The following is a 9,191-nucleotide window of genomic DNA, read 5'->3' on the forward strand; positions in this document are numbered from 1 at the left end:
AACTCCATTGCAAGCTTACAATCATCAATTGAATCTTATACTCTTAGCCTTAATCATGGCCGAACCTATCACCATTCATTCATATCAAAATTTCATCAATTTTCAGCTTATACTTGACAATTTCATATCACTAACCTCATTTCTAACATTTGAAACCATCATCACTAACTTAAACAATTAATCACGAAACAACAGCAGCAAACCCTAACTCCAAGTCGTGAATTTTACCTTGATTAACAGGTATAGATCAGTAGAGCTCCTCCTCCTCGTTCCGTGGCCGCAAGAATCGTCCAATTCCGTCAAGAAATGAAAGAGTTATGATGATTTGAAGTTTGGAAGGTAAAGAGAAGAAGAACATACGGGTTCTTTCTTATTTCAGCTAGAGAAATGGGGTTTTGCTGAATTTTGATTCATTTTTCTTGTTTTTATATTAGTGGCCTAAGTCTCTCTTTAGTCCTTAGACTTGCCACCTCCTCACTTCACAATTTGTAACTTTTCTTTTGTCCAATTTAGTCCGTCGAACGCTAAATCTTTTAAATCCGATCAATTTCATATTATTTATTTTCAAATAAATAATATTAGTCCCATATCTTATAATATCAGTTTCCGATATCTTATTTTGGCAATTTTAGCCAAAAACACTCAAATTCTAATTTTGAGGTAACTTGCACTTTTTCTCTCTTTTGTGTCCAAATTCCACTTTAATAATTATCGATAACCATTTTATCGATATTATTTTTATAAATATTAATTCTCGTCTATATTCTATTTAATTTCTATTTTCTGGGAATTAAAAGCTCATTTTCAAATTTTAAGCTAAAGTTGACTTATAGCCACTTTCTCAACTTTATCTCTTTAATCCAATTCCATCTTTCTTATGGAATATTATTATTGAAATTTTCTTATTAAAATTTCAATATCGACCTACTCGTTTTCTCTTTATCTAACTACTCCGTTTAATTTCTTACTTTTCTCATTTTGACAATTCAAAATGAGACTCATCGCTTCTTTTCAAAATCTCAAAATTCCAGGTTATTACAGAGACACTAAAAAAGACACTATCAAGGTATCCTAAGTGTTACTTCTAACGTATAACAATCCAGAATCAAGTCGGAAACATAACAAGAACATGCGAAATACAAAAGAACATAGAATTCAAGAAAATAACCAATTTCTAACGGATAACCGAACTAACAAATCAAGTTTGAAAACACAGGGTGTTACAATAACAAAAGCAACTTTTGGTCAAAAGGCGGACTTCTAGTCAAGTCCGAATCGAGGTACCTGAAAAACATACTATGGGGGTAGGGATCAGCTTAAGATGAGTGAGATATATGTTACTTAAACATATTGTCAAAATAAGCATCGCTTTTGAAAACGTTTTTAAATATATAGAATCGCATCGATACAATCACATTTAATTCAATCAATTCACGTAGAGAAACAATTTGATATGATCTTAATCTTAATCTTAAGTTCTGGACATTTCTTAACCTAGGCTCATTCTTAGACTTAACGAGTGTATTGCTTTCTCATGTCCTTTTTAGGTAAAGTCCCTAGATAGCTCAACCGAGTTTGACTTGTACCTAGCGATACAGTCTCGGGATAATTCAACCGAGTTAAATTGGTTTCACTCTTATATTCATACCATGCAAGGTGTGTCCCGAGATAGCTCCACCGAGTTCAACTCTCTAGACATAGGTCTTGAGATATATCCACCTAGTTCAACCTATATCTTACGCGTCGTAAGTTTGTCTATTTCGATCTATTTCTATCGTCTAGACCGACTCGACTTTGTGATCACATACTAAATAGGATCGCACATAATTCACATTTTGCAATTAATCATCAAATAGGCAAAACAAAACAATCCAACCAATTCAATACAATCAAGAGCAACCAATTTGCATATAGCCAATCAGACCCATTCAATCAATTCATATAACAATTTCAATCAACAGAAACAATTCATGCAATGCATTTCTTTCTATTCATACGATATAAATATCAATTATAAATTTTTGGTACAATAATACGAGTGAGTAAAATATACTCACCACTTTCTATTCCAATCTTTTGTGATATCCTTGTCTTGGCCGAACCCCTTAGCCAAAATCGTCAAGCTGTGCGTTGCTTGTCGATGCCTATTACACAGTCACAACCAAATAGGTTTAAATATAATAAACGTATAACTAATAATCTTAGATATAATTCATATCTTTAGGTCGACTTCATCCCTCTAAACCAATTTCTTTTTAAGTTTGATTTTCTTTAAATATCTACTTTTAACCATTTAAGCTATAATGGTTTTATTTAAAACCGATAACGTATTTAATCGTTTTAAATATGTATACCTTAAACTCCATTATTAAAACCTTTATACGAGATATTCTTTATGGTTATATCAACCATTTCTAACTTTAAACCCGACTTTATAATATTTTACGTAAATTACGCATTTTGCGTCAATTTGTAATTTACGTTTTAAACTTAAAACGCTTAACTCTTAACTCGATTTCTTGGCGTTTCTAAATGTGAAAAACATCCATATATACTCCATATTCATCCATTACAATTCATTAAAACCTTAATCCATTTATCCACTTTTCAAATGTATTATACATTTAACGCGAAACTAGTCATACACATCATTTCTTAAGCTTAAACCATCATTATCATCAAATTCAATAAATCCCGAAATAACAGCTCCAAAACCTAACCCCAATTTTATATTTTAACATATTAACAGGTTTAGGTTTGTAGAGCTCATCCTTCTCGTTTCGTGGCCGCAAGAATCGTCCAATTCCGTCAAGAAACGAGTGAGTTATGATGATTTGAAGTTTTTGCATGAAAACTTCTAAAGGAAGGAGATGACGATGTTCTTGATGGCTGATCTTCAAATAAGAAATCTGAATTTAATCTGAATTTAATTTTCTTATATATTTAATGGCAAAATTCCTCTTTGGTCCTTAAGATTGCCACCTCCTCACTTCTTGGTTCCTAACTTTTCTTTCGTCCAATTTTGTCTATCAAACGCTAAATTTTTTAGGTCTGCTAAATTCCGTATTTATTTATAAATAAATAATGTTAGTACCATATCATATAATTTCATCTTTCGATGATTTATGTTGGCAATTTTGGCCAAAAACGTTCAAATTCCAATTTTGAGCTAACTTGCACTTTTTCCAACAATTTCGTCCAAATTTCATTTTAATACTATCGATAACCATTTTATCAATATTATTTTTATAATTACTAATTCCCGTCAATTATCTATTTAATTTCTATTTTCCGGGAATTAAACACTTACTTTCCAATTTTGAGCTAAAGTGGACTTTTAACCACATTCTCAACTTTTTCCTTTTTAAATTAAATTCCATTTCTCTTTTGGAATATTGTCATTGAAATTTTCTTATTAAAATTCCAATATCGATCCACTCGGGTCCTCTTTAATTTAATTTTTCCGCTCTATTTCTTATTTTTCTCATTTTAACCATTTAAAATGAGATACACAGCTACATTTTAAAATACACAAATTCTGGGGTATTACAATCTTCCGTCCATATAAGAATTCGGCCTCAATTTTTTTTTATAATTCTTAATTCTTTTATCTTGGTACCAACTTTGCTATTTTCTTCATAGCCGTGGTACTTTACTCATACCTTAGTATCCCAGATACTTACTCTTTAATCAACTTTCTAACCATCATCTACCATCTTTAATCATCTTCTCACGGCGTCTTTGACATTAACCAAACTATATTTGCTTAATTTTTAACAATCCACTTTGTTGACTTAACATTATAAGTCAACTTGGACTGGTCAAAAATTGCTCTTCGAGCCTACTTTGGCTATCCAAACCGCTTATCAGAAGCGTCCATGTACCAAATAAAATAGGTATTCCTAAATTCGGCAACATGATCTACAATTTTCATTAGGACTTTGAGTTGAGATTCTTCCTTGAAGGTAGCATAAATTGACCTCAAAGTTGCCTCCTTGAGCTAATTTTAAAAGACTACAAAACTGCCGTCATGGCTGTTGTCAAAGCCAATGCACCAAGCATTTAATTCTGTCTTTTTCCAAATATTATCTCATACTCTTATTGTGAGCGGAGCGGGGTTCTGGGGCCGCTCGCCCAAGGCATAAGCTAACGTCTCGATCTGGAAATGGTTCGAAAAATGAAGTCTCCACTTAGTTCAACTAGGAAATGCGGTTTAGCCGACTAGATAACCTTACTCGCCTCCGGTAAGATTATCGTGCATTAAACCAAAGACTAGGGTTCGTGGACCTCCCCGAGACTCTTGTGCTTGGCTTATCTATTATCGGATTTATTTACTGGACATATTCGCTTTTATCCCATCGTAACAGTATATGCAGTTCACATGATATAAATGCTGGAAGTAAATAGGGATGAAAGAAGTAAACATGTTTGACTTGTATATGACTCGATCTGGACTGGCATTTGAGGTAAGTAGCAGGTTCTCCTAATCATCCATCTAAGCTTAAAAGTTTCTAGCTAATAGCAAAAGTTTGGCTGGTCTGGTTATTATATATGCACAAAGCCTAAACCAGATGTAAATGTTTGATTGATTGATTTTATTAGGTGAGTCTTGAAAAAACTATACAACCATTACTACGTTTTCGTATTAGTCCTACGATATATAAATGATGGGCTGGAATTGCATTAATGGGCCAATTTTAGATGATTAGTCCTTTAACCAGTTATTATTTGATTTGGAATGCTTTTTGAAAGTGATAAACTGTATCAACATACATAAGGGCAGTTGGATATACAGACAAGGTTAGAAATATTTTTAAACCTCGTTGACTTTGAGTACCTGGCACTCGGTTCAATTTGACTGTCGGTCTGGTCAGATCTGGCTCTCGGTAAAAGTACATAAGTTAACCATCTCGTCGATACGAATCCACTGGTTCAAACCGGAGGTTATTCGGAGTCCGGTTGAACCCGGAAATTTGTCTAGAAGTTGCTGGTCAGATCGGATCTGGTTCGATATGCCTGGTTGACTGGGCAGATTACAATAGCGGGGTTCAAGGCCCTAAAAATATCTGGTTAAGCCCATTTACTATTATAAACAGGTCCTAAAACAAAAACAATATTTATGGAATCAAACTGAGCCTAATTCAGATTCCGAATGAGCTCGGAAACGCGTCTGGAAGTCTGGATCGAAACTGGAAGGATCTGAAAGCGAATCTGGGAAAGGCTGAGGAACGACAAACACGGCGCCAGTGTGATTGTCGGTGCCGGCAGGATTAAGTGGCGGCCCCGCCACCTTTTTCTAGTGTAATACCCCGTATTTTTTAATTGTCAGTTTTGCCACGTAAGCTATATTTTTAATTGAAAAAGTGGAATTAAATATTAAATTGGACTAAGAAAATTTATCGGAATAATTTTGGAGTTTATTTTTGAAAATAATGTTAAAAATTCAAATTTCAAATTTTAAGTGTTTGATTAATTAAAATTAAAATATTTTTATAAGGGAAATTGAATTAGTAGTAAAGGTGAGGGACCTTAGTGAACTTTTAATCATTTTAATGAAATTTAAAAAAAAAAACAGGAAATAAGACTTGAAATAGCCCAAAGTTGGGTTATCTTTCATTATTTCTCCTGCTCTCTTTTGTTCTTCATTAACAATCAAAACTAAACCCTAGGTTTCAAATTCTTAACGAATTTCTTCGTCGAAACACCAAAAAATATTAAAATCCATCATCTTTAATAATCAATTTATCAACGGAAGCTTCAAATCATCGACCGGTGAGTATAATCGACGGCGGAATCGAATTGGACGATTGAGTTCACGAAGTGTCTCCTAACCTATCAATTGAATTTTGAAGAAAGCGAGGTACATATAAGGAAATAATGGTTTATTTGATACTTTGATTGCAATTTTAGAGTTTAAATTAATTGAAATTTTAGAGTGATTGTTTGGTTATAGTCGTTTTGTTGTGAATTCATCATCTCTCAATTTTAAAACTCAGAAGCTCTTTTCTAAGGTCTGAGCTTACAAAAATAAAATCTAGAAGTCTTATATTAATAAGGAAAAGAAGGAGGTTAGTGTAAGAGATAGAGTTATGGCTGAGTTGTTGGAAAGGAAGGGAAATGACAGATTCAAAATTTTGGACGGTCAATTTTGAGAAGTGGTTCTTCATATTTTAGAGAAACTCTTCAAGATTCCTTATCATTTCTGTACTGTGGGTCTTTAATATCTCGAAGGTAAAAGTTAATTTTAAGAATATAAATTTTAGTTGTGAATCATGGAAGTATGTTGAGATACAGAGTTGACGTTGTTATGGATGTTCATGAGTTCAATTAGAAATTTTTATTGGATGTTATGTTGTACTTGAATTGTGAATTTTGAAGTTTAGGTGAAGAAGAAGACTATTATGAAAGGCGCTGGAAATCATGTAATATCAATTAAGTTAGACTAATTATAGAAGAAATGATTATAACACAAAAAAAAATGCAGGAATTAGAAATGGAAATATCTATTTTATGTGTGATTAAAAATTTAGCCATTGGTTATGTTTCATAGATAATAAATGACTTTTCTTTTTAAAAGTTGTTGTAACTGATTTGAACTAATCAAATTCATGTTTATGATTTTTTTTTAAATTGGGGGTTTCAAAGAATAAATGGTCCTAAAAACTAAGCTAATTAAAGCATCCATTACAAGCAAAAGAAAATGTGGGTGGTACCTCTAATTGATAAGCTAAAATACTTTTTACAGCCTAAGTTTTCAAATTATTGATTATCAATTGATTATATATAAAAAAAAGGTTTGGTTATTAGATTACTCGCGAATTAAGTTTGGATATATTATTCTAAATTATAAAACTAGATTACGTATTGATGTTTGATATAAATTTAGAACTAGTAAGTTTAGGTAATTCCTATTATCAATATTGAGTTCTAAGAAATATATTATTATTTTATTTTAAAGTAAAGTCTTATATTCGGAAACTAATTATTATAATGGAATATAAATAACCGGGCTTGGGGAGCATGAGATTTCGGCCGACAGGTTATAATTGTAATTTATGTTTACAAGGAAACAAATTGAGATTTAAACGTCGAACCTAGAATTTATGAATTTGGTCGACGAAAATATATAAAAAAAATATTTTAAAAATCAGAACTCAAGTTGATAAACGATTTAATAATTTTAAAAGGAACAGAAGTCTAAAGTTTTGTGTGTTTGATTATAGTGCGAGGCTAGAGTCAACTCTAGAGTTAAGCATGATTTATTTTATAATTATTAACGAATAATTTATATTTAGATTTGGCGAGTTCGCGAATCCCAGGGTCAGAATTGCAGCAGCAGTAAGAGAGTATTATTTTGGAAAATAGCGGTGGACTGTGATTTGCATTTTTACTTTTGAATATTATTGCAACATTGTTTAAGTTTCTGAATATTTATTTTAAATCCAACTGCATATATTATTTAAAACTGATATAGATCCGATGGAACGTGCTTTCCTATTGAGCGGCAATAGGACTGTGTGATCACCAGTAGTATCTTATTAGAATTAAGCATTGATTAATTAAATGTCTGTGGCGATGGTCCCATGTGCACGGCCTATACATAGCGGGAGAAAATCTGAGGCGATGGTCCCATGTGCACGGCCCAGACCCTGATACAGATCTGAGGCGACGGTCCCATGTGCACGGCCCGGATACTGTAAAATAAGTGAATGTTTGTAAAGATGGTCCCATGTGCACGGTCCAGACTTCTTGGATAGTATATTGTGGATTATAGCATGTTCTGATATATAATTCGAGGTTTAGGGTTTCATTCGGATCAACTATCTGGCTGTATTATATAAATGATTTTACATGCGATTTTATTTTATTTAATGTTCATTAGTAATTTTGTAAACTCACTCAGTTTTCAATGACCCGTTGTTTTTCCCACATTTCAGGTACATAGTATTTTGCGTGATCGAACTTCCACTTTTTCTTCCGGAAGTCGACGTATTTGAAATGTAAACAAAAATAATTAATTTAATTCTAGAGCCGCAGTAGTCTAGTAGTTTAGAGGTCTTGTTTTGCTGTACAAACTCTGATTTTGAAACTACTACTGTTTGTATATTATTTACGGTTACTGTGTAGTAGTTGTTTAACTAAATAGTTTATCGAGTATCACTGATACCGTGTTTGTGTATCATGATGTCGTCATGTTTGTTACAGGATGGTTTGTGATACTTGTTATAGGTTGCTCTGTTTTCAGATGTTATATTGCCAGTTTTTTTTTCTGAAAACAGTTATAACTCATATAATGTTTTTAAAACGCGAAAAATTTATAGTGAAATTTAGGCTTGCTACGGGTTTCGGAGCTACCACTCCCATTCCCTGGCGCCGGTCTCGGCCCGAGATTTCGGGTCGTGACATCTAGCGCCGCCGCAGGTCTGATTGGCGGCGGCGGCAGCAGACGACAGAAATTTCCACCATCCGTTTTTGAGCGATTTTAGCTCGTTTCAGCTCGTTTTTGAGCCCGTTTTTCATGCAAAAAGAAAGGCATAAAAGAATCAAACATTCTAAATACGACGTCTAAGTAGTATTTACATCTTCACAACTATCAAATCGCAATAGTTATTGAATTAAACATATTATGTCAAATAGGCTTGTAATTAACCTAAACATGCATTCTAAGAAATTTTAGTGTCTAGATTTCTTGATCTAAACATACAAAACATATTAATTCATCTATTAACATGCTTCCTAGTCAATTTTCTTGTCAATCATGACAATATTGTTAAAACTAGCAGTTATGGCAAAAACATAATTTAAGTAATTTACAATAATATAGCCTAAACATGCAGTCTAAAAACATGAAATCTAGCAATTCTAAATAATCATGGAAAAAAGTGAAGGAAAGAAGATTAGAGTCCTCAGAGGTACCGGTCGGAGTCCTTGGCTTGTTTACTGGCCAAGTGGATGCAAAATCCAGCTTCAAATATGTGCAGGGCTTGCGTTCTTGGAGAATCAAAGCGTTCTTAGTTGTTTTTCTGGACTGGATTGAATTGATTTTTGTGTGTGTGCGCTACAGTATTCGGCTATACTAGGGTTTTAGGGGGGTGGTAGGTTTTTCTCTTCTATTTTTCTAGAGTTTGTGTGCCACCTTTAGCCAGACTGACTTGAAGCTGTATTTATAGGGGAATGGGTGACCTAAGGTT

At 33.1% G+C, this 9,191-nt stretch overlaps 1 long non-coding RNA gene across 1 annotated transcript; it reads left to right on the forward strand.

Moving 5' to 3' along the window:
* The first annotated feature begins 6,956 nt into the window (after window positions 1-6,956).
* LOC126679979 (uncharacterized) lies at window positions 6,957-8,113 on the forward strand. Its single transcript, XR_007641015.2, has 2 exons — window positions 6,957-7,374; window positions 7,938-8,113. It is a non-coding gene; the product is annotated as an uncharacterized LOC126679979 (long non-coding RNA).
* The last annotated feature ends 1,078 nt before the right edge of the window (window positions 8,114-9,191 follow it).

The sequence above is a fragment of the Mercurialis annua genome, linkage group LG5 (genome assembly GCF_937616625.2).
Source record: "Mercurialis annua linkage group LG5, ddMerAnnu1.2, whole genome shotgun sequence".
Lineage (NCBI taxonomy): Eukaryota > Viridiplantae > Streptophyta > Magnoliopsida > Malpighiales > Euphorbiaceae > Mercurialis > Mercurialis annua.